Here is a 19,777-nt window from a genome sequence, read left to right on the forward strand (position 1 = left end):
AAAGTGCTGTGGCCCGGAGGTTACTATGGAAGAGTAGGAAGGCCACTACTTCAAATTATCTATTACATTCAGACCCACGGTTCAGACCTAGCAGCTAAGAAGCTTAAATAAATCCTGATGGCCTGAAAATGAAGCTGTTTGAACCAGGGCAGCAAGTCCAGAAGAGGTCCAGGCAGCTGTGAAGGAAAGAACCTGAGGAATCACCCTTTTTGCCTTCCAAATGCTTTGCTAAAGCTGGTAAAATGGAACCAAATCAACTGTTCAATGGATTTGGTCCCCTTCAACCAGCTGTAGCTGTGCATTGATCACTCAGACGCAGCTTGAAGGATTAAGTACTTGAACTGGACCAAGACAACTAAGGTAGCAGAAGACAAATGGACACATGGACCCTGTCGATAAGGAAATTATTATGACTGGCGCCTGCAGATCTATCGCCCTGACTCTAAACTGGTGGGCTGAACCTAAGTCATTATGTGGTTGCCAGTCAATTTCGTGTAACTGCAACCCCTCGAGATTGATAATCTCAATCTTCCCACTGTATTGATCTGAGCTGTAATTCAGACCTGTATATTTTAACTGCAAATGCTGCATTTTCACATGTATGCACTGAAGCCTTTCAAAGAGCCCCTTGCCTCGATGGTCCATCTATTGTGATGATGAATAAACATTGTGATGCTAAATTCCCTTGTTGGTATTTTATACTATGTGATAAACTGACCATTCAGCAGGCTCTCATGAAGAAATGTATGCTCTATGGCCAATGCAGCTAGATGCAAGAAGTGAGCTACAAAATTAAAGATACTTTCTAAATGTCTCCAGACTGGTAAATATCCACAGCTTGTGTAATCAGTGCAGCCACGTGTTAGGTTTGAGAGTTTATGGTGTATAACAAACAAATATGCTCCAATAATGGTTCTTTGTTTGTCTTTGTTCTTTAAGTTGACCTCATGTTCTTAAGGATTTGGGGTAAGATATAAAGTCCAATCTGGCCATAATGAGCATTGATGTTATGCTAATAGCTTAAAGAAAATCACTCACTTGCTAATATAATGATGGGTGAAAAAATAAGCCAAGGGTCATCTTTTCCAAACTTTATCATAAATCTACAGGACTATCACAAGCTACAGATACTGCTGGTGCAATGGGCCATTAATACCCAAATTCTGATGTAAGATTATATATTTCCCTCATTTTGAGATACTCTGGTCAAATTCTCTGTTGCTGTAAATTGAGTGCACTGCTGTTGATCTAAATGCAGTTTTGAGTGCTTTCATGAGGAAAGAATTTGACTCGCTTTAGCCCAGATTTAGGCCCCGATACTGAAAACTACATGAATGATCTACCAGAAGCCAATGGGATGTTTGCTGGAGTCTCACCTTAATTGGTAAATTACGTTCAAACTCATGTGTATTTTTATGTGATCAGAAATTAGGGAGCAATGTTATTAAATTAGAGCTCACACCTCAAGTAAAAAGCACAGTTCTGTTTCTGTCATTATTAAAAGACCCATTTTGTTAGCATTTTGCAGGTGTTCAAAGATACTTGAGGAAATCCTGACCCAACTGTACTCAATGAGATTTTTGCCCTTGACTTCAATAGGCCCAGGATTTCACCCACTGTTTCTTCTTTGAAAATCAGTTAAACTGAAGTACCACTCACAATAGATAGAGAAAACTAGATCCTCCCAGCTAACCTTCTTGGAAAATAGCCGCCAGAGTGACTCACATTCTGAAAAGCCAGATCAAAAGGCAACAATAACAAATTTTACTAAACATGACTAGTAACAATATAGTGGCTATGCAGTGAAATCATGTTCTGCAATAAGGCAATCTTTTGTTAGAGATGGTTTCTGTATACTGGAAATAACTATGGTGTCATGAAACTAAATACCCATGGAATTTGAAATGTAGGTATAAAGTTGTTTGGTATTCCCCTCCCGCCAGCCCCCTGCAATTAGCTGGTAATTATTAGCAAATGTGCCAACAGGGATAACACAGTGCATCAGAGCTGATTAGAAATAGTTACATTTATTTTTAAAATGAAAAGATATAAAGCAATGCATCAAAAAATAGGGACATTTTTATCCTCATAAAGTGAGTGTGTTTTTTAAAGACACACAAAAAAGAGGCTTTTTCATCATGCAACAAATTGCAGAACACCAAGATCACATACCATGAAAATGCTTCAGAGAAGGATTTCCCTATGGAGTAATGAAAAACAACAGGATCTTGTGCATCCTATTATTGGTGGCTGGAAACATCACACATACACCCCTGGGTAAGCAGTTTGCTTAGTGAGAAGTGACCAGGCTGTACTGGATTGTAAACTGAGTTAAGCAATACCAGCCGTTCCCTAGGCAAAATATGCTGCCCTTCATCTTTGTACCTTCAATTTGCAGACACAAATAATTGTGTCCACAGTTTTTCCACCGACAGCCATTTGCATTGCAATTTATAATTAATGTCAATGTCCAAACGCCCGAGTGAGCCCTCAAATTGGGCCTCAGGTAATTGGGCAGATACAGGAATGAAACTTGGTTAAGGCTGATTGAAAATGTAGCTCTCTGAATTACCTTCACAACATCCCAGAGCCACTCAGTCAGGGTAGCCACTGAAACTGTAATTTAACCCTGCTTCAACATTTACTAGCATCACCTTAAGGTTGTGTTCCTGCCAAGCAAGGAGCCCAGATTTAGAAACAAGGAAGGACAAGAAGAAGAACAACATGGAATAGTGAAGGGAAAGGGAATCCTCAGAACTAGTCCCTGTTTGCAGACAGTCTAGGCTGTGAATGATATCAAGACTCTAGAAAGAAAAGAGAGAGTAAGAACAGATGCTTCCAGCAGAGAGTGGACTGGGTTTTCAAAATATTACTTCCCTCCCTCCCGCTCTTCTCAATCTGGGTAATTCTCTCTAATTCCCACAGGCCGCATCCAGTGTAAACAGCAGCATTATTAAAATTCTTCCTTGGTAATAATAATTAAGTTGCTAAAAAATGTCAAAGGGGAAAGCTGGAGGCATCATAATTTAAACAAAACAGAGAAAGTAAATGAATTTAAGTGTTTTTCTTCTTAAAGGTGCCATATTGCATAATAGCACATCAACTGCAACTGGTTTGGTTGACTTTTCTTTTAACTTTTGAACAGATATTCTGCAATTAACAGCTGAAAATACATGAAGCAACTGACATGGCATAATTATACAAATGTATTTGCACAGACAATCTGTAAAGCATCCATTTATCCCAAGGCATTATTTCTCTAGGAATTGTTCTGTATACATGCATATAACAATATTTAGCATATGTACGCCTAAGAAAACACACACATACACACACACACAGATACACATAAAAATTATATGTATGATATTTTAGTTTTATAAAAAGTGCTTATCAAATAGAGGTTTTGGGGTTTTTTAGTATATAAGCACTTTGACCAAGATTTGCAAACTTGGATGCCTAAGGTTAGGCATGTAAGTCCACATAAGTGACCCAATTTTCAGAAGTGCTGGAAAATTGCAGCTCCCACTAAAATCTATGCCACTGGGAGTGTTTAGGACCTTTGAAAATTAAGACACTCATTTAGGTGATTAAAGATGCTCTGATGATTATCTTTAGGCACCCATGCTTGAAAAATTTTGCCAGTATTTTTGTTGACTGATTGCATTTTTATAGAACAGGTAATTCAATTTACTTAACAAGGAATTTCTGTAACAATATAGCCTATGACAGTCTATTAGAGGAAATACAAGATTCAAGAGTAAGGCTTAAACATAGTAGATTACTATGCATGGATTACAACAGCCTTGGGCCAGATCCTCCAGTCAGGACAAGAAACTTGGAAAGGACCAGGTTGGCAAAGATGGCATTAAGCCCCTGATCTGTGCTGGCCTGATTCAGAGCAGCCCGTGGGCTGCAGTTACTTATGCTGCTTGCCTAGGGTTTTCAAGGGACCTTTCTGGCAGCTAATGATTGTTGGGACATGGGGATGCCCTGGTCAAGCAGGCTGTCTCCTGACTCACTCAGGAGATGGGAAGGAGAGAGGTATAGGAGCTGCTAAAACTGCCTTATGCCACCCAGACCAAGGCAGAGGAAATTCTCCAGGGCCCTCTTGTGTCTGCAAACAAGATAAAAACTGGGTCAAAAATTCTGTTGCAATTCTGTCTATAGTTACGCTTTTTCTAAACCTAGTTAGTGCAGCACTATTGCATTAACTGGCTCACTTGCAGCCAGTCCGTGCAGAGGCCAGGGATCGAATGGGCCATAGAGAATGAAGTATCCTGTTGTCCCCTAGAGATAATTCCACTTGGTCAGGGTTGAGGTTCATCCAAGCCCTGCTGCAGCTCAGATTGTGCCTGCGCTGGGGCCAAACAGAACACCTGGGCTGTCGGCCTGTTTCCCTGTAGGGTCCCTGAATACATATCAGAAGGGAAATACAAGATATAAAAAGAGTTTGACTCCACCCTAGAATAGCGATGTGCTTTTCAAAGGTGTCTCCGTGCCCCCTCAGCTCGTACTGAAGTCAGCTCAGGGTTGGGCTTGACTTCAGCAGGGGACGGAGGAGGTGTTGGGTGCAGAATGCAGCAAACAATTCTGCCACTGAGGAGAGGTAACCCCTGCAACAGGCCTGGGCTCCACTGGGGCCTTTATTTTTTCTTAACAAACCTTCATGGCTTAGGGCCCTCATTGGTGTTACTGCACATATTAGTTCAGATTCCTTTCTCTATGAGGATGATACCATGTCCAGAAGGCACATGCAGTCTCTCACTAGCAGGGCAACAGCAGGATTTTCTTCACTCCAGGCACAGATTAAAACCATAAAGAAATGGCAACAGAAGTTGAGGGGAACAGACTCGAGTGGCTTTTCCAGAGGGAGCACTTGTCTTCATAACCCGCTCTTCTCCTGCCATGACCGCACCAACTCAGCAGCCGTTACCCAGGGTAAAATCTTGTCCTCATCTTCTCCCGCAGGAGCCAGTGAGATTCGGATATGACGGGGTGGGGGAGGGGTAGAAGGGAGTCCCTTACCATGGCCTCTGCGCGACATTGTGGACTATGGCTACAGCAGCCCAAGGGAATTTTTTCCAGGGTACTGGAACTTGAGGAATGGGGACAAGAAGCTCTGCAGAGCCACAGGCTCATATGATCCAGGGAGGGGGAATGCAGGGGCTAAATATACCCCTGGCCCTATAGACCTATTTGTTTCCATAGTAGACTCCCAACCCTGGCTCCCAAGCAGCCGTTTAAACCTCCTGCTTTATGGACAGGCAGTTGCTTAGTCAGCCCCAAGAGGGTGAGACTCATAGGATGGCGTTAAAAAAGAAGCCATAGAGCAGAATGGGGGTGTGGAAAGTGGTCACAGCAAGGTCCCTGCAACAAGAAAGAGCCACAGACTTGGGGAGCAGATGGGTGGTGGGAGAGGAACACTGCAGCTCAACACGTACAAGCTGCCATGGTAGGTACCAAGCATGGGTTTTATTGCTGCTAGAGTAGGAGATGTGAGCAACTCACAGGGGAATGGAAGCAACAGTGAGGAATTTTTATTGGGGCAGGTGGCAGGATTACCCAGGCTGGGAGATGTGGGTTCACACCCTAATCGATGCAGAGACCAGGCTCCCCACGGTCTTCAACCCCCGCATGTGTGTGCCACATACCTCGTTCAGCAGCACAAACTTTTCATTTTTTAAACGCATGTGAAAAATCAGTCCTCTTCATTGTGCTTTGCATAAGCCGCAGTGGTGGTTGGTAGTTTTGCTATTGACTTCAAAGGCAGCAGGATTGGATGGTATAATAGTCATTATTAAACCTTTAGCCAATCGGCTTCTAAATATATCAGATAGAATTGTAATCCATTTCCAAACGACAGGCCCCTTACACATTCAAACAGATAATGCTAGTTTCCTGGAAACCTATTAGCTTCTCAAACAAGACAATCTTGCGGACTCAGCCCCCAAGCATTTTGTGCAAATATTAAATAATTAGCAAGAATAATCCTTTTTCATTTGACCTCTGCTGTAATAAAGACCCTTGTCTGGAAATGCAAGTGTTATTTTGAGCAGCCATTCATAACCTGAATCTGCTAAACAGATCATCCTAAATACGCTAATGCTCAAATATCCACAATATTTATATAGGATTTAACAGAGATAAAAGCCAGACATGCTCCATGACCCAAAGACCTCCCAGTGTGTATCAATCAAACTTTGGGAAGGAAGATGGCAATGGAAGGGGTGGCAAAAATGAAGCTAATGTGAATTATATTATATTATATTAAAAAAAGAATTTTGTATGTTGGGATATTTTATTTAGGGCATCTATCCATGCTCTCGGGGTCCCCCTGACATACTTTAAAAATACATGGTAAATTCAGCAATACAATTTAAGATGACCCACCACTAGGCAACTAAAAATCATGCCTCCCCCTCCCCTTCCAACAATGCCCACTCTCACAATTCTCCCCCATTTACACATATCGAGGGGGGGGGGAATAGAAGACGAGCTTTGCTATGTGTTCAGAAGGTCATCAGATTCTGGCTACTTTGGATCATTTTGAATTGCACCTTGAACGCTGGCAACTGGGCCTGACCTCCAGCTATTTGTATTGAGCTCTACATTTGTAATCTTTTATGTGTCTATCAGTAATAAATCCCTAGCTGAAACCCCTGATCCAAACACCTCTGAGCACTGAGGAAAAACGGGATCTGGATTTGGCCCTGTATTTTTGGATGGGACCCAGCTCCATCACTCATATTGTGGCTTGGTTTGTTTCTTACTGGGGGTGACTGAATCTGTGCCATCACTGTTGGGTACAGTGATTCTATTGGTCAGATTTTGTCCATGGATTTTTATCATGTTTGTCCTTTTCTTTCACATGGCTCTCCTGAAAAGAGAGAAGTGGGGATGTAGGGGAAGGAACCCACATATAGCTGGTCTGTGGTGACATTTCATCAAGTGATGGAAATCCATTTTCAGCCAGGAATGCTACATTATCATAGTGCCTGAGCAGAAGCTACTCTTTCTTTGCTCACAGCTGGCACTGACATATAGCCTGAAGGGGTTCTCAGATCGAAAGCTAAAGATGGTTAAAGACATTAAAAATTCTATGATGTGAGCACCGTGAACACCAAGAACATCATCCGAGAGGAAGATGTATTTTGATGTATCGGGCAAAAGAGAGAATACAGATTACAGCTCTCTGGCCAAAGATATTTTAATGATACGTGAAAAATATATATGTATATGTAACTAACAGGCCTTTTCTCATTGGTCTTTATTGACTCTTTCCTTTAAAAAAAATATTACCAGTAAATATAATGGGCTGCCTGCATCTTTCTTCCTGGATGAATTATGGTTCCTGTGGGGCTATTTATCACTGAGTGCAATGATTGGGCTGATCATACAAGTGATCTGTTCAGCACTTGACTTCACTTCCCAGCAGGCTAGTGAACATCCTTCTTGTCTCAGGATAGCTAGCATTTGCAAGGTCCTGCCATGGGTTTTGTTACGCTAAATAATAAATATCCCACTTAGAAAAAGGTTGTAAATCTTTCCACTGGGCTGGAAAGAATTTGCATGTCTGCATTCACTGAGATTGGTGCTGCATTAAGTCTTCACAATGTACTTGTGTAGAGACCCTGAATGGACTCAGTACTAATGTAAGAACTTCTTTTTAATAAGACTCACAGATATTTTGTACATCAGACATGCCAGAGCCAGCTCGTAGGAAAGAGACACAGGAGCAAGGTACTTAGTTAAGTGAAAAATGCGCCTCCCTCTGCCAAAAAAAGCAATTAAAAAGTCAATAGTATTGACACAAGCTGTAAGTAAAAATGGATGAAATAATAATACATAAACTGGTTAAATATAAATAGTGAGATACAATGGAATGTTGTGTTTGCAGTTTATTGAGGGTCATATCATGGCACATCCTGTGCTTTCATGCAGGGACATATGAGGCTGTGCAGTGGGGAGACAGCAGCCTCCAAGGAACATCTCTATCATTGCATATGGATGGGACTGGGTGGTGCCATCTTGCTGAGGCATGTGCACTGAACTAGTTATAGGGCTAGAGTGAGTGTTGTTTCCCTCCTACACCCCTGAAGCAGGTGGGATCTCGGAGACAGATTATGATGATCCTCTGAGTCTCCACCTGCTTCTCCATCTGCTCCTAGGGCAGTACTCGGAACTCGGGGCAAAGCCAAAATGGAGCCCTCAATTGTCATATATATACAGGATCAGGCACATCATTTATGTCCCTGATTTTTCAGGTTAGCTTCTGCTAGCCTTAAGCTCCTTCTCTCCCCCAACAAGACTACGTGGCACTAAGGTATTACCCCAACTGAGTAAAGCTGACCAAATTTGGCCTTACCTTCTTGTGGGTCAATTTTCAAAAGAGCTCAGCACCCAGCAGTTACCATGGGAGTCAAGCCCTTTGGAAAATGTGGCCCTATCTGGCCATTATAGGAAATGAACATTATAAAACAACATCTCCCCCCATTTTGTTCTGTGAAACCAAATCCCTGTTTTATGAGTGTTAGACAACAGAAATATAATAATAGAACGGCAAGTGTCCTCCCAAAGCCAGATGAGTGGGACTTTTCTGGTCTAACCTGGGCACCAGGAGTTGTTCAAGTGCTTGCAAATCTGACATGAGAAAGGAACCAGATTTCAAATGATGAGAAAGATAAAAGGCCTAAATCTTGATAGTTTGAATGGCCTGATCCCATTCTCATTTGCACCAGTTTTACACGGATGTAACTCCATTGACTTCAGGGCAGTTAATCCTTATTTATACCATGGTGAGACCATAATGTATGTGGTCAAATTTCTTGGTTCTCATAAACCACCACATTGCAAAATCATATCCAGTGACATGACATCTGATTCCCATAGGGTTAAGGAAAGACTCGTCGGCTCAGTACAAAGCTGCTGTGCACACCAATATACAATGGGATGGCAAGCGATTCATGGTGATTTTTTGAAATGTTGATCTCTGTCCACTAGATAGAGAGCCGAGATCAACCAAACTCTTCAGTTTATTACCACAAGATCAGCTTGGCCCCACAGCTTGGGACCTGCCTATTGGAGAGTCTAGTCCTCTCCCTCTCCACCTCCCTTGTGATCAGCAGAGGGGCTGGAACTGGAGTCCTCTCCATTTAGATGGATGGGGACCCAGCTCATGGGAAGCTTTCCTTGACTCTGGACTTCCCCACGTTGGTCTGAAATAGCATGAATCTATTGACTTTCTGGATATGCTGTTTATCAGTTTTTCTAGGTATCTGGTGAGAATGAGGACACTGAGCAAATGGGACTCTGTGATATTATGGGGGATTATTTGCCCTGTTTATGAGCTTGATCCAAAGCCCAGTGAAGTCAATCAAAAGACTTCCATCCACTTCAAGGGGCTTTGGGTCGGGTCCTGTCTGTATTGACTTGTATTATGGGGTTGGGCTGACTGGACTAGATGGACTTTCTGTATTAATATTTTTATGTACATGTTTTAATGTATGTCAGAGTATCTAGACCTGCTGCAGATGCCTCTCATAATAAAACATAACCAAGAAATAAATTGCCCCTTCCCCTGCCACAACAAAGCTGAGGAGGTCTGAACATTGTAGCATCACCTGAATATGGAGCAGTTATTTTGTATCTTTGAATTCCTCCCTTGATAACACCTCTGCCTCCTTCCCCTTCCCCTGCACCCCCCAAGCTCCCAAATGTTTTACACAATACATGATGGATAGCCTTTTTTCCTCTGAAAGAAAGAAAGAAAGCAAGAAAGATTTTTCAAATGCACCGGGTTCAGTTGTGACTTAAAATTTCTGCCCAAGTAAAGGGTGGCCCACAGCAGCAATGGCCCAGCAGTAAACAATGTATTGCAATCTCTGATGCCCCGTTGTGCTGAGAAAGGGGTAAGTTATTTCACCCCTTTTTGTGGGGCAGCTCTCCCCACTTATGCCTAGCTAGATACTCTTGCTGGTGAGCTGGGGATGGGATGCAGAGCCAGGGATCCTCCCACTCCCCCACCTCTGGCCAATGCCACTGCAGTCAAGGGGAGTACTAGCATGCATACAGGTTTGCAGGATGTGACCCATCTAGCTTGCTCCGACGAGGAGAGTTGAGCAATTCGTTTTTGCTGCCCCCACTCATCCATGGCTGAAGTCACAATCTAAGCAGAGCCAAGCAGGGTGCAGGGCTGTACACCCCTGCGCAGTTGAGTGAGGGCTGTGAGACACTAGCCAATAGCTCTTAAAACTATAGCCCTGTTTTTCTTTCAATCTCTTTCACTCAGAAGCTCAGCAGCCAAAGCCCTGGATCTCATGTCTTTGGTGTTTTATTAAAAAATTAATCTCAAACCCGGAGAGAAAACAATATTTGTTTCTGTACAAGAAGGGCTGGGGTTTACATGTCCATTTGTGTCCTTACCTTTTTCGGACACTAATCTGCGTATTTGTTTTTACTACTGTGTTCTTACTGCTTTGGATCTGACTGACAATGACTCCGAACCTTCTAATGAAATAACTTTTTGGCTATCTAACAGGAATTTCCTACCATGTCATCTGTCATTTTCTCTTTCTTTCTTTCTGAAATGCAAATAGACGGAGGTTTCGTAGCATCACTCATTTTTTACTGATTGGCAGTGACAGCAGCCAGCTCGCCCTAGAACCCAAGAAAGTGTGGATATTTCACAAACGGGAAAGGGGCAGGGAGAAAGCATGGACATCATCTTACATTTGGAGGGTACGAGTCACTTCATGTACGAGTCACTTCATGCCCTTTTCTTCATGTTGAAGACATTCATTCTGCGATGGGTTTAGTAACTCAACCCCCCCTCTCCGAATCATGAGGGAGGTGAGACAACCCCACAGTGGGTCCTGTTAGTCTTAGAGAGAACTAGCAAAGGTTGGTTTGCTCTTGGCTGGCCTTCTCTAAGGAAAAACCATGACCAGCTTGTGAGGGCAGGGACCAATTGTTGGGATTAAAGCCATGATTCAGTTGTCCATTGGAAGAATTCTCATTGACTTCATTGGGCTCTGGATGAGGCTCTTGGAGAGTAAATAGGAGAGAAGTGATAGGAGAAGAGGAAATTTGTAAGGGGAAGGGAAGAATGATATGGAGAGGAAGCTCCAAGAATAACTTCATTGCATGCGCCCCATATACCAGAGCCACCCTTGGATACACTGGAACAGACGGTGTAAATGGGCATAGCTAGATTAATTCAAGGACAGTTTATATCAGATGGGGGATCTGGTCCACTACTGCCTACAGGCGTTAGCTGTTATGATGGGTGAGCACTGGAACTTTGTCCAGTTTTTCCAAAAGCCTGGTGAATCAAATCTCTTAAACAGGCAGTAGGATCTCTTTTAATTGAGGCATTTCCATTCTTTTTTTACTTAAAATTTCTTAGGGGTTTCTGCAGGGCTGGTGCAACCATTTAGGCGACCTAGGCAGTCGCCTAGGGTGTTGGGATTTGGGGGGTGCCATTTTCTTCGTCAGTGACCGTGGCAGTTGGATCTTCCGCTGCCCTGGTTGCCGCCGGCATTTAGGTGGAGGGAGCTGGGGCAGGGGAGCGCGAAGAGGGCCTCCTGCAGCAAGTAAGGGGAGGGCGGCACTCAGGAGAACTCCCTGCCCCAGCTCACCCCTGACCCGCTTCCTCCCCAAGCATGCCATGGCTGCTTCACTTCTCCCGCCTCCCAGGCTTGTGGTGCCTAAGCTGACTGGTGCCGCAAGCCTGCGAGGCGGGAGAAGTGAAGCAGCCACTGCGTGCTCGGGGAGGAGGTGGGGCAGGGGTGAGCTGCTTCACTTCTCCAGCCTCCCAGGCTTGCTTGGGGTGCTCGTGCGCAGATCAGGGGTGAGCTGGGGGGGGTGCTTCAGGGCTGAAGGTGGGGGGTAGGGAGCTGCCGCAAGGGGTGTGCCTCAGGAAGGAGCGGGAGAGCTGCCATGGGGGGGTGCTCAGGGTGGAGGAGAGGAGCTGCCGCGGGGGGGGGGCGTGCCTCAGGGCAGGGGTGCAGGGGGATGCGCAAGGTCGAAGTTTCGCCTAGGGCACGAAACATCCTTGCACCGGCCCTGGGTTCCTTCCCAACCATTGAGGATATTACTCATGCAGAAATCCTATATAGAGGTCTGACTCTGAAGTTTCTATGCATTTAAAACTCCCATTGACTTCTGCAAAGCTATTGGCCAGGGATAACAGCTGCAGGACAGACCTACGATATAACCATTTGGAATTAAAACTCAGGATTTTTAAATATATCATTAGAAATTAAAGGGACAGCGGAGATGGGCCCTACAGTACAAACTTGTGTATTCATGCAGATCTCACTGAACCAAAGAGCAGTACTAGCACGAATAAGGGTTTGCAGGACGGCCTCCATGATGTTTTCGGAATGCTCAACTAAGCAAAAGGGAATTAACATGCTGAAAATATCAGAAGAGTTTGACTTACGTGACAGATTGTTTCTAAATAAAATTCCTTCCATCCTCTTTCCACATTGCTCCTCACTTTGCATTCATATTGTCTAACCCTGACATTCTTTATCCAACCCTTAAGAAAGGCCTGGTAGACAAAACTATCAAATCTCCAAGCTTCTATTTTTAATGCATGCTTTTCACTGATGGTGAAATTCACCCAGCAGCCTAGGTTCCTTGCACTGTGGCTCTGACATTGTTGCTGTAGACAAAGTTGGACAGCGCTAAGAGGAATCTACATCCCCTACTCATGGGAAAGGTAGGGGTAAGGCCAGGGATGGCCATGGAGATCATCACTGGGGCTATGATTACACAGATTCACTGGCCACAAAACCCCACATAAGGTGTATGCAGGGGACACAGCCCTCTGTTTCAACCCAGGGGCCAAAGGAGCAGCTGCAACTGGGCTGTCCCCAGGCCACATCGGTGGATTGAAAGGTAGATTCCATCTCAGTAATCTCACTACATTTCCCCTACTCGCAACTGTTCATCAAGGGGAGTGTTAGAGTGAATTTCACTTTAAATGAATATGAGAAAGGATATAGATTCTTACCACATTTTGTACCATCCGTTATGACTGATGTTTGAGTCAATAAAGTCACAATAACAAAATCAACTAATAGAACGTACTGAGCCTAATGTCCTTGGCCCAAAACCAGACATCTTACAGGTGTAAATATATTATCCTTTTCATTTAAAAGAGCAGAACAGAATGTGGAACATACTATAGAGCTGTGATTCCAGGAACAATTCTGGAAAGCTATTAGGAATCAAAATGTAGCTACTGACTAATTACCGGCTAGGAACCCAAACTAAAGCCCAGATCTGAATACCCTCAAAGCTTTGGAAAAATGTGGCTCTGGATCCAGAACCAAACTTCATAGCTTTGTTACATCTCTGGTAATTTCAAAGGGTTTATCTGGTAAATATAACGAGCCTGATGTTGCAGTTTTCATTCTGGCAAACACCTCCACTAACGTCAATAGGAGTCTTACCTGTGTCAGAATCGAAGAGAAGGTTTGGTGCTAATAAACAACGCTGAGCCATCCACATCAATCTGCAGGCACAATGATTGCAGGATATGACCAATATTAACGACAGTCCCCTTGCTAGATAATCCCTTTCATGTGCATATTTGAAATTTCGTCATATTACACTGTGCAATTAATGGGGAATTGGCCCACACCTTAAGAAGTGCTCTGCAACCATAATTCGACTTCAGCTGGAGTTGAGTGTTTCCAGCGTTTCTGAAAAGTCAGGCTGTGCCTGGAAAAAAGACAGCCTGGTTCCCATTTCATTTGCAACAGTGCTACACAGGTTCCACTGATTGTGATACGGTAACACTTCACTTACATTGATGTCTGAGATATCAGAATCAAGCCCAGAGTTCCTACCCTCGCTTTACTTATCGTGACATAACATGCTTAGTTGCCGATCTGCAGCAGAAATGCAAAATACTGCCATGCTGTACATTTTCTTCATTTCTTTAGCTTTTCTCCTTAAGCCCAGTTCTCCAGTATTAAACCTGACATTGGAAATAGTTAAGTGGAGTGTTAGTACGTTTTCAAGCATGAATAAATTGATTCAATAACTGAATAAATCTGATGCATCTGTTAAATGGAAAACGGACATAATTTCCCAACAGATATCCGCTAATAAAGCATATTTAATCTGCTAATCCATTCTCTCTTTGCTAAGTGCCCCTTATAATGTATAAAAATATCAAATCAATAGCAAAATGGTATATAAAAATGAGGATGAGCTATTAGAAATAGTGTGAGAGCAATCTCTTTAAATGGCTTTTTTACTGGATTCAGATTTCTGTTTCCAAAAAAACTCAGCTCAGAAGTTGAGCTAGGAGGGTGAGCTAGCAGAATTGCAGATGTCCTCACGATGTCACAGGGGAACCAGGTGTAACCAACCACCTGGTTTGAGGTGCTTCTTGAAGTCAGCCCTCCTGCTACCCTTTCTATTTTTAGAAACACACAGCACAGCTCCCCCACCCGCAGTAGTGCAGACATAAAAAGAATTTGCGTGCAGAGCAGAACCACCTTTTAATTCTCTCATTCCAAGAAATCACTGAAAGTTTTGCTGTGGAATCTACACAGCCTCCCTGTTTATTTTTCATTTATGATACAGCAACATTATTTCCAACAAGGCCACATAGCTCTCCCTCCCAAAGCACTGCAACCATCATTCGATCAATGCAATTCTCTCATGACAGCCAATTTAACAAACGGTTGCTTTGCAGGCTGTAGAGAATTGGCTTTTTTCCTAATAATTCTGCTAATTTGCTTAACTTTCCCAGATTGCAAACAGCCCAGCTTTCAAAATACAGTTTTCTAAATGAACCCCTAGACAATTTTGTGTATGAGAAGAGAAAGGAAGATGGATGACTTGAGAGGAATAAAGCACATGGTCTTTTATTTTTGACCTTTGGGCCAGCATTCAGATTTGCTTGTAAGTAAAACAAGCATCCAAAATATATTTCCCTTAGGGATTTACACTACCCTTTTGCCTGTAATTATTTTGACTTGATGCCTTCCGTAAATTAGTGAACAATTCTTCTGTTAGTGAGTTCCAGTCCCTTTAACATGTATTGCTACAACTCTTTCTATAGATAGCCGATATCACTGACACAAGAATTGTGATCTTGATGAGTACTCAAGCAATAGCTAAAGGCAGAGAAATAAAAAATGTGGCTGGATAATACAAATGTTTGCTCAACCAGGAGAAGAAATGAAAGCCATGTTAAAGGTAAATGTCAGACTATTTAAAGACAATGTTGGCTATTGATTTTTAGCGGAGACTATCTCTTTAAAGGATTGAAAGCATTCCTTTAGATGCGAATGATGGAAAAGCATATCTTTCTGGAGAGCAAAATGATGCTTTTATGGAGGAAAATGAAGCTCCTTTAGGATTAGAGAGGTGGAATATTCAACAAAAAGTCTTTCTCAAAGTAACCAAAGGGCAAGAAGGTATTTGAAATAATGATGAGTGATGATGAGATAAGCAATCGCAGCTTTAGTTTCACTGGTGTTCTCCAGTGAAAAATGAACACTTGTGCATACCCGGTGATTTGTTGTATATGTGTTAAAGCTTGCCCAAGTTTTTGATTCTGCTTCCAGCTTAAGGGCTCATTGTTCACTGTTCTACACTTGTACTATTCAAGCTCATTAAGTAGCATTCACTCTCCCTGCAGGCTGCACCATAAATCTGATATGTACCGTACCCTCGCCCACAGTAGACTGGATCTGCAGAGAAACATAAGCAGACTAAGGTGAGGAGAGTGCTAATCAGAACTGGTATAAGGTAGCCAGGCATATAGTGTACAGCCGCCAAGAAGAACGAAGCAAAACACCAGTATTTCAATAGAAAGGACCAAGAGCATGTGGGAAATTCTAATGAACTTGCCAACTGTTTGTCCTAGTTTATACATTACAGCAGGTTTTGATTTTACATAATACTGTATTTAAAAAACCTTCAATAAAAAAAGTTTTCGAAGAGAACAGGAATGTTTTCTTTGAACTGTCCTTATTCCAGATGGTTCCTTCTATGAAATCTTTCCAGAACGCTATTACAAGAGTCCGTTTTACGTACATACTGTGAATTGCTCTTTCCAGATTCTGGCCCCTGTTTATCACAAAGGTGAGGATATCAGTGAATGCCACATGAAAATTACAGTACACTTTTAGATGATGCAGTGGATCCAATCCTGCAGTTTTATCCTGTGTATTATCCATGCAAAGTTCTCATATCAATGAGCATTTTGCCAGTATTAGGAATGAACAATCAAACTGAAGGTAATGTAGTTTCAGATAATACAAATGAAATTTGTATTTGAACACTGCCTTTTTTTTTGAAGTCTAATTATGGATTTAAAAAAGTCTACAAAGCAAACAACACCCAACCCACCTGTGCCAATCAATTCCCTTTCAATATCCTAACTAAGCAATCAGTCAGATGAACATTTGAGATCTGATTTTAACATGTCTAGGCAAACTAAAATGACTGTTTGTCCATGCAGATCAGATAACTGTGTACAACAGTATCTGGTTTTTTAGCACAACCATGAGAACTACTTGTATAAAATTGCATGCCTAACCATAGGTGCTGGAAGCTGGGGTGCTGGGGGTGCTAGTGCACACCCTGGCTTGAAGTGGTTTCCATCAGATACAGGGTTTACAGTTGGTTCAGTGGCTCTTAGCATCCCTACTGTACAAATTGTTCCAGCATGCCTGTACCTAACCAATTTAAAAAACAGTTTTGTGATATTTTCCTTGTGGCAACAAATTTATTGGGAACTCATGTGTGTGGAAACAACATTATTTCCCACCACACCAGTGTGTCTGACCTTTGCTGTAGGTAAGTTCCTCAGATCTGTAACTAAATCTAGAGGGGATCATAAGTCCATTACTCATATATGAACATAGTTAGGATCGGGCCACTAAATAAAAATAGAATTCTTCATATATATTGGAACGTAAAAGATTCTAGATGCCACTTCAGGGCTTTATACAATTGTTCAAAAACATTTTTTCATAAGTGACTTTAGTGCTGGTGAAAAGATCTGGACTGACCTGCTCTTTCTGCTTATTTTTGAGAGACAATACGTCATCTCTCCTGCAATATAAGCCATGTAAAGCTTTCCAGTATATTACCCCAGCTGGTCCCTTAAACATCTGGGAATAACATTAAAATCATTAAGAAACAACTTATTTCAAATAAGTCATCAGCTGATAATGCCGTGAGGTGACTACCAACCCAGGCTGGATTTGAACAGGGGAACATGAGACAAAAGGTTCTATACATCCCTACCAGATCTCTGCATTTTCTAGCTATGAACAATTCATGTGCATTGTGGACTTCCATTTTAAGATCACTGCAAGATTTAAAAAGTTATTTACCATCATCCTTTGGCACCAAACTAAAGTTGCAGAATTTTGTGACTCTTTGTGTGTTCTGAATGCAGTGCAATATGATATTGATGCCTCAGGTTGCTTTATGATTAGATGTATTATTTCAATAAGGAGGATTTAAGATAGCATTAAATGACAGATTATATCCTTTTTTTGAATGTGATGTACATCTGAATTTTATTTTTTGGTGTCTTGACTCATTGACTTGATATCCCTCTATTATGCACACACCTCTGGAGGGGTTTCTGGCAATGATTATGCATAGCATTGAGCTTGTGAATAAAGCCACTACAGAAACTGCTTTACAGATTGCAGTATCATTTTCTCTATAATTGTCTCACAAACTTTAGAAGTTTTATGGAGAACATAGTGTACAGTGACAGATTATACATTTTTACAATGTGCATTAGATTTTGCTAAGGGTTTCCGGACTTACTTCTGATGGTTCTTGGGGATTTATTTTTAGGACCAACATAGTTTAGAATACATATATGAACCACCACTCATGTTGTCCAGCAGTAACACAGGATAAGCTGTCTCTTTAATATGGATGTCACACTGATTTTTCTAAGTTATCACCTCTCAATCTCTCATTCCTCTTTACCGTTAACTGCTGTGTTTCTGACATCCAGCCCTAACCTATCAGCAGCTTCTTCCACTTCAATTGAAAACAGAGGACATTTTTGGCTGGAGGTTCTTGTTACGTATACAACGACTTCCTCATCTCCCAGCCGGAACTCAAAGATCAGGTGATCAAATCAGGGCTCTGGACACCTCATTTTAAAGCCAGAACATTCGCTACAGCAACATAGCATAGTAAATCAAAGGTCAGGATACCTGTCCTCCATCTGAAAATATATGAGCAAATTATTATGTCCCATGCTTTCTTTGAAAAATACTAAAACCCTGATCCATGCATTTGACTGCAATGTCAGCATTCCTTTCTCCCTTACTAATGCCTTCCAAAATCTGCAAAACTTAGCCCTATTCCTTGTATTCTCTGCACAGAAGCTCCCTGTGGTCTTATGTATCAAATAAAGGTCTCGTTACTCAGTTGCTGTACTCATCATGACATTGCTCTCATTTATCATCCTGTTCTCAAAGCTGCTTCTATACACCATTAGGTCTGCTGCACTTTCAACCCTTCAATGAGGAACTCACTCCCCTGCAATTCCCCACCCACCAACAAGGCTACCTTTGTTTCTTTATAAACTCCAGTAAAAGAATGATCTGCTGCAGGTGTCAAAACCACTGATACATGTTCCAGGGCCAGACTTCAGTGACTGGAGCCATAGTGCTGGGCCCCAGTGCAAATCCACCGCTCATGTTCATTTCAGCTGCACACATCCTGCTGCAAATGGAGTTTTATCACTCACTACCTTCAAGCCTCAGTAGTGCAATATTTGAATGGAAGGCAGCAGGTGTTATGACAGTGTCCTGTTTGTACATATGTAAAGAGCTCGGTAATAGATAAGATGCAGTCGAGGATGCTCAAGAATACCTAGCATAGTTTCTGGGCTTTATAGGACCAATACACTACAAATTTGTTTTACACTGCAAATTGCTTCTATTGTGCTGCTGTTTACATCAGCTCGTAACAGTGGACACAAGCTGGCCCACATGAGGCAAAATTCATTGCACACTGATTGATCTTAATATCATGCTCTTCTTAAAAGTAAAAACCTCTTACTCCCACATTAGTGGAAGAGATGACCTAAAAGGAAAGCGGAATACCGCAGCTAAGTACTGCCATGAAGATCCGAGCTGTCACTTAGGCTGGTAATTTGATGCACTTGTCCCCAAAAAGCAATTGACCTAATTATCATGAAAGTGTTATTGTCTGCTTCTGATTTTGTTCTATTTCATGTTTGTGTTATTTCCAGTGTGCTCTGAGGTGCCTGCATGACAGAAACTTTAAAAGGCTAAATTATTTGTTTCTCTTTCAAAGTGCTAACCACAATCATCAAAGATCTACACCCAACTTCACGTTAGTTACAGACTTGTGCATATGCAATTCTCTTTGTACCCCGTGGGCCATGCAATTTGCTACTTTGACCTAGTAACACACTGCTTAAGGAATACAGGTGACTCAGGCAAAGCAATGTCGTCTAATTCTTCTTGTGCTGTGTATAACCTGCATAACTATCCTGAAGAGCTGGGCAAGATCAGATCCCCTTACAAATGTACTCAACCATTGACTGGGATTGTTTATTTGTTTTAATTAGCCTTGGAATTCAAAAATATAATTACATAGAATTAATTTACAGTGTGACATTTCTGAACAGGTAATTAAAATGTTTTATTGTTGATTAATGACGTGCAAAATAAATTATTAGTAATGTCACTGCTAGCATTATGATTATTATTACAATTTAGAGAAATTAAGGCCA

The 19,777-nt window shown here is 42.0% G+C and overlaps 1 long non-coding RNA gene across 2 annotated transcripts in view; it reads left to right on the top strand.

Moving 5' to 3' along the window:
• The window catches only part of LOC127031630 (uncharacterized), a 35,023-nt gene extending 19,046 nt beyond the window's left edge, over positions 1-15,977 (top strand). For both annotated transcript variants that reach the window (XR_007768580.1, XR_007768581.1), the window contains exons 4-5: positions 15,089-15,225; positions 15,671-15,977. This is a non-coding gene — a long non-coding RNA (uncharacterized LOC127031630). The remainder of the gene's footprint in view (positions 1-15,088; positions 15,226-15,670) is intronic.
• Positions 15,978-19,777: the final 3,800 nt, after the last annotated feature.

The sequence above is a fragment of the Gopherus flavomarginatus genome, chromosome 11 (genome assembly GCF_025201925.1).
Source record: "Gopherus flavomarginatus isolate rGopFla2 chromosome 11, rGopFla2.mat.asm, whole genome shotgun sequence".
Classification (NCBI taxonomy): Eukaryota; Metazoa; Chordata; order Testudines; family Testudinidae; genus Gopherus; species Gopherus flavomarginatus.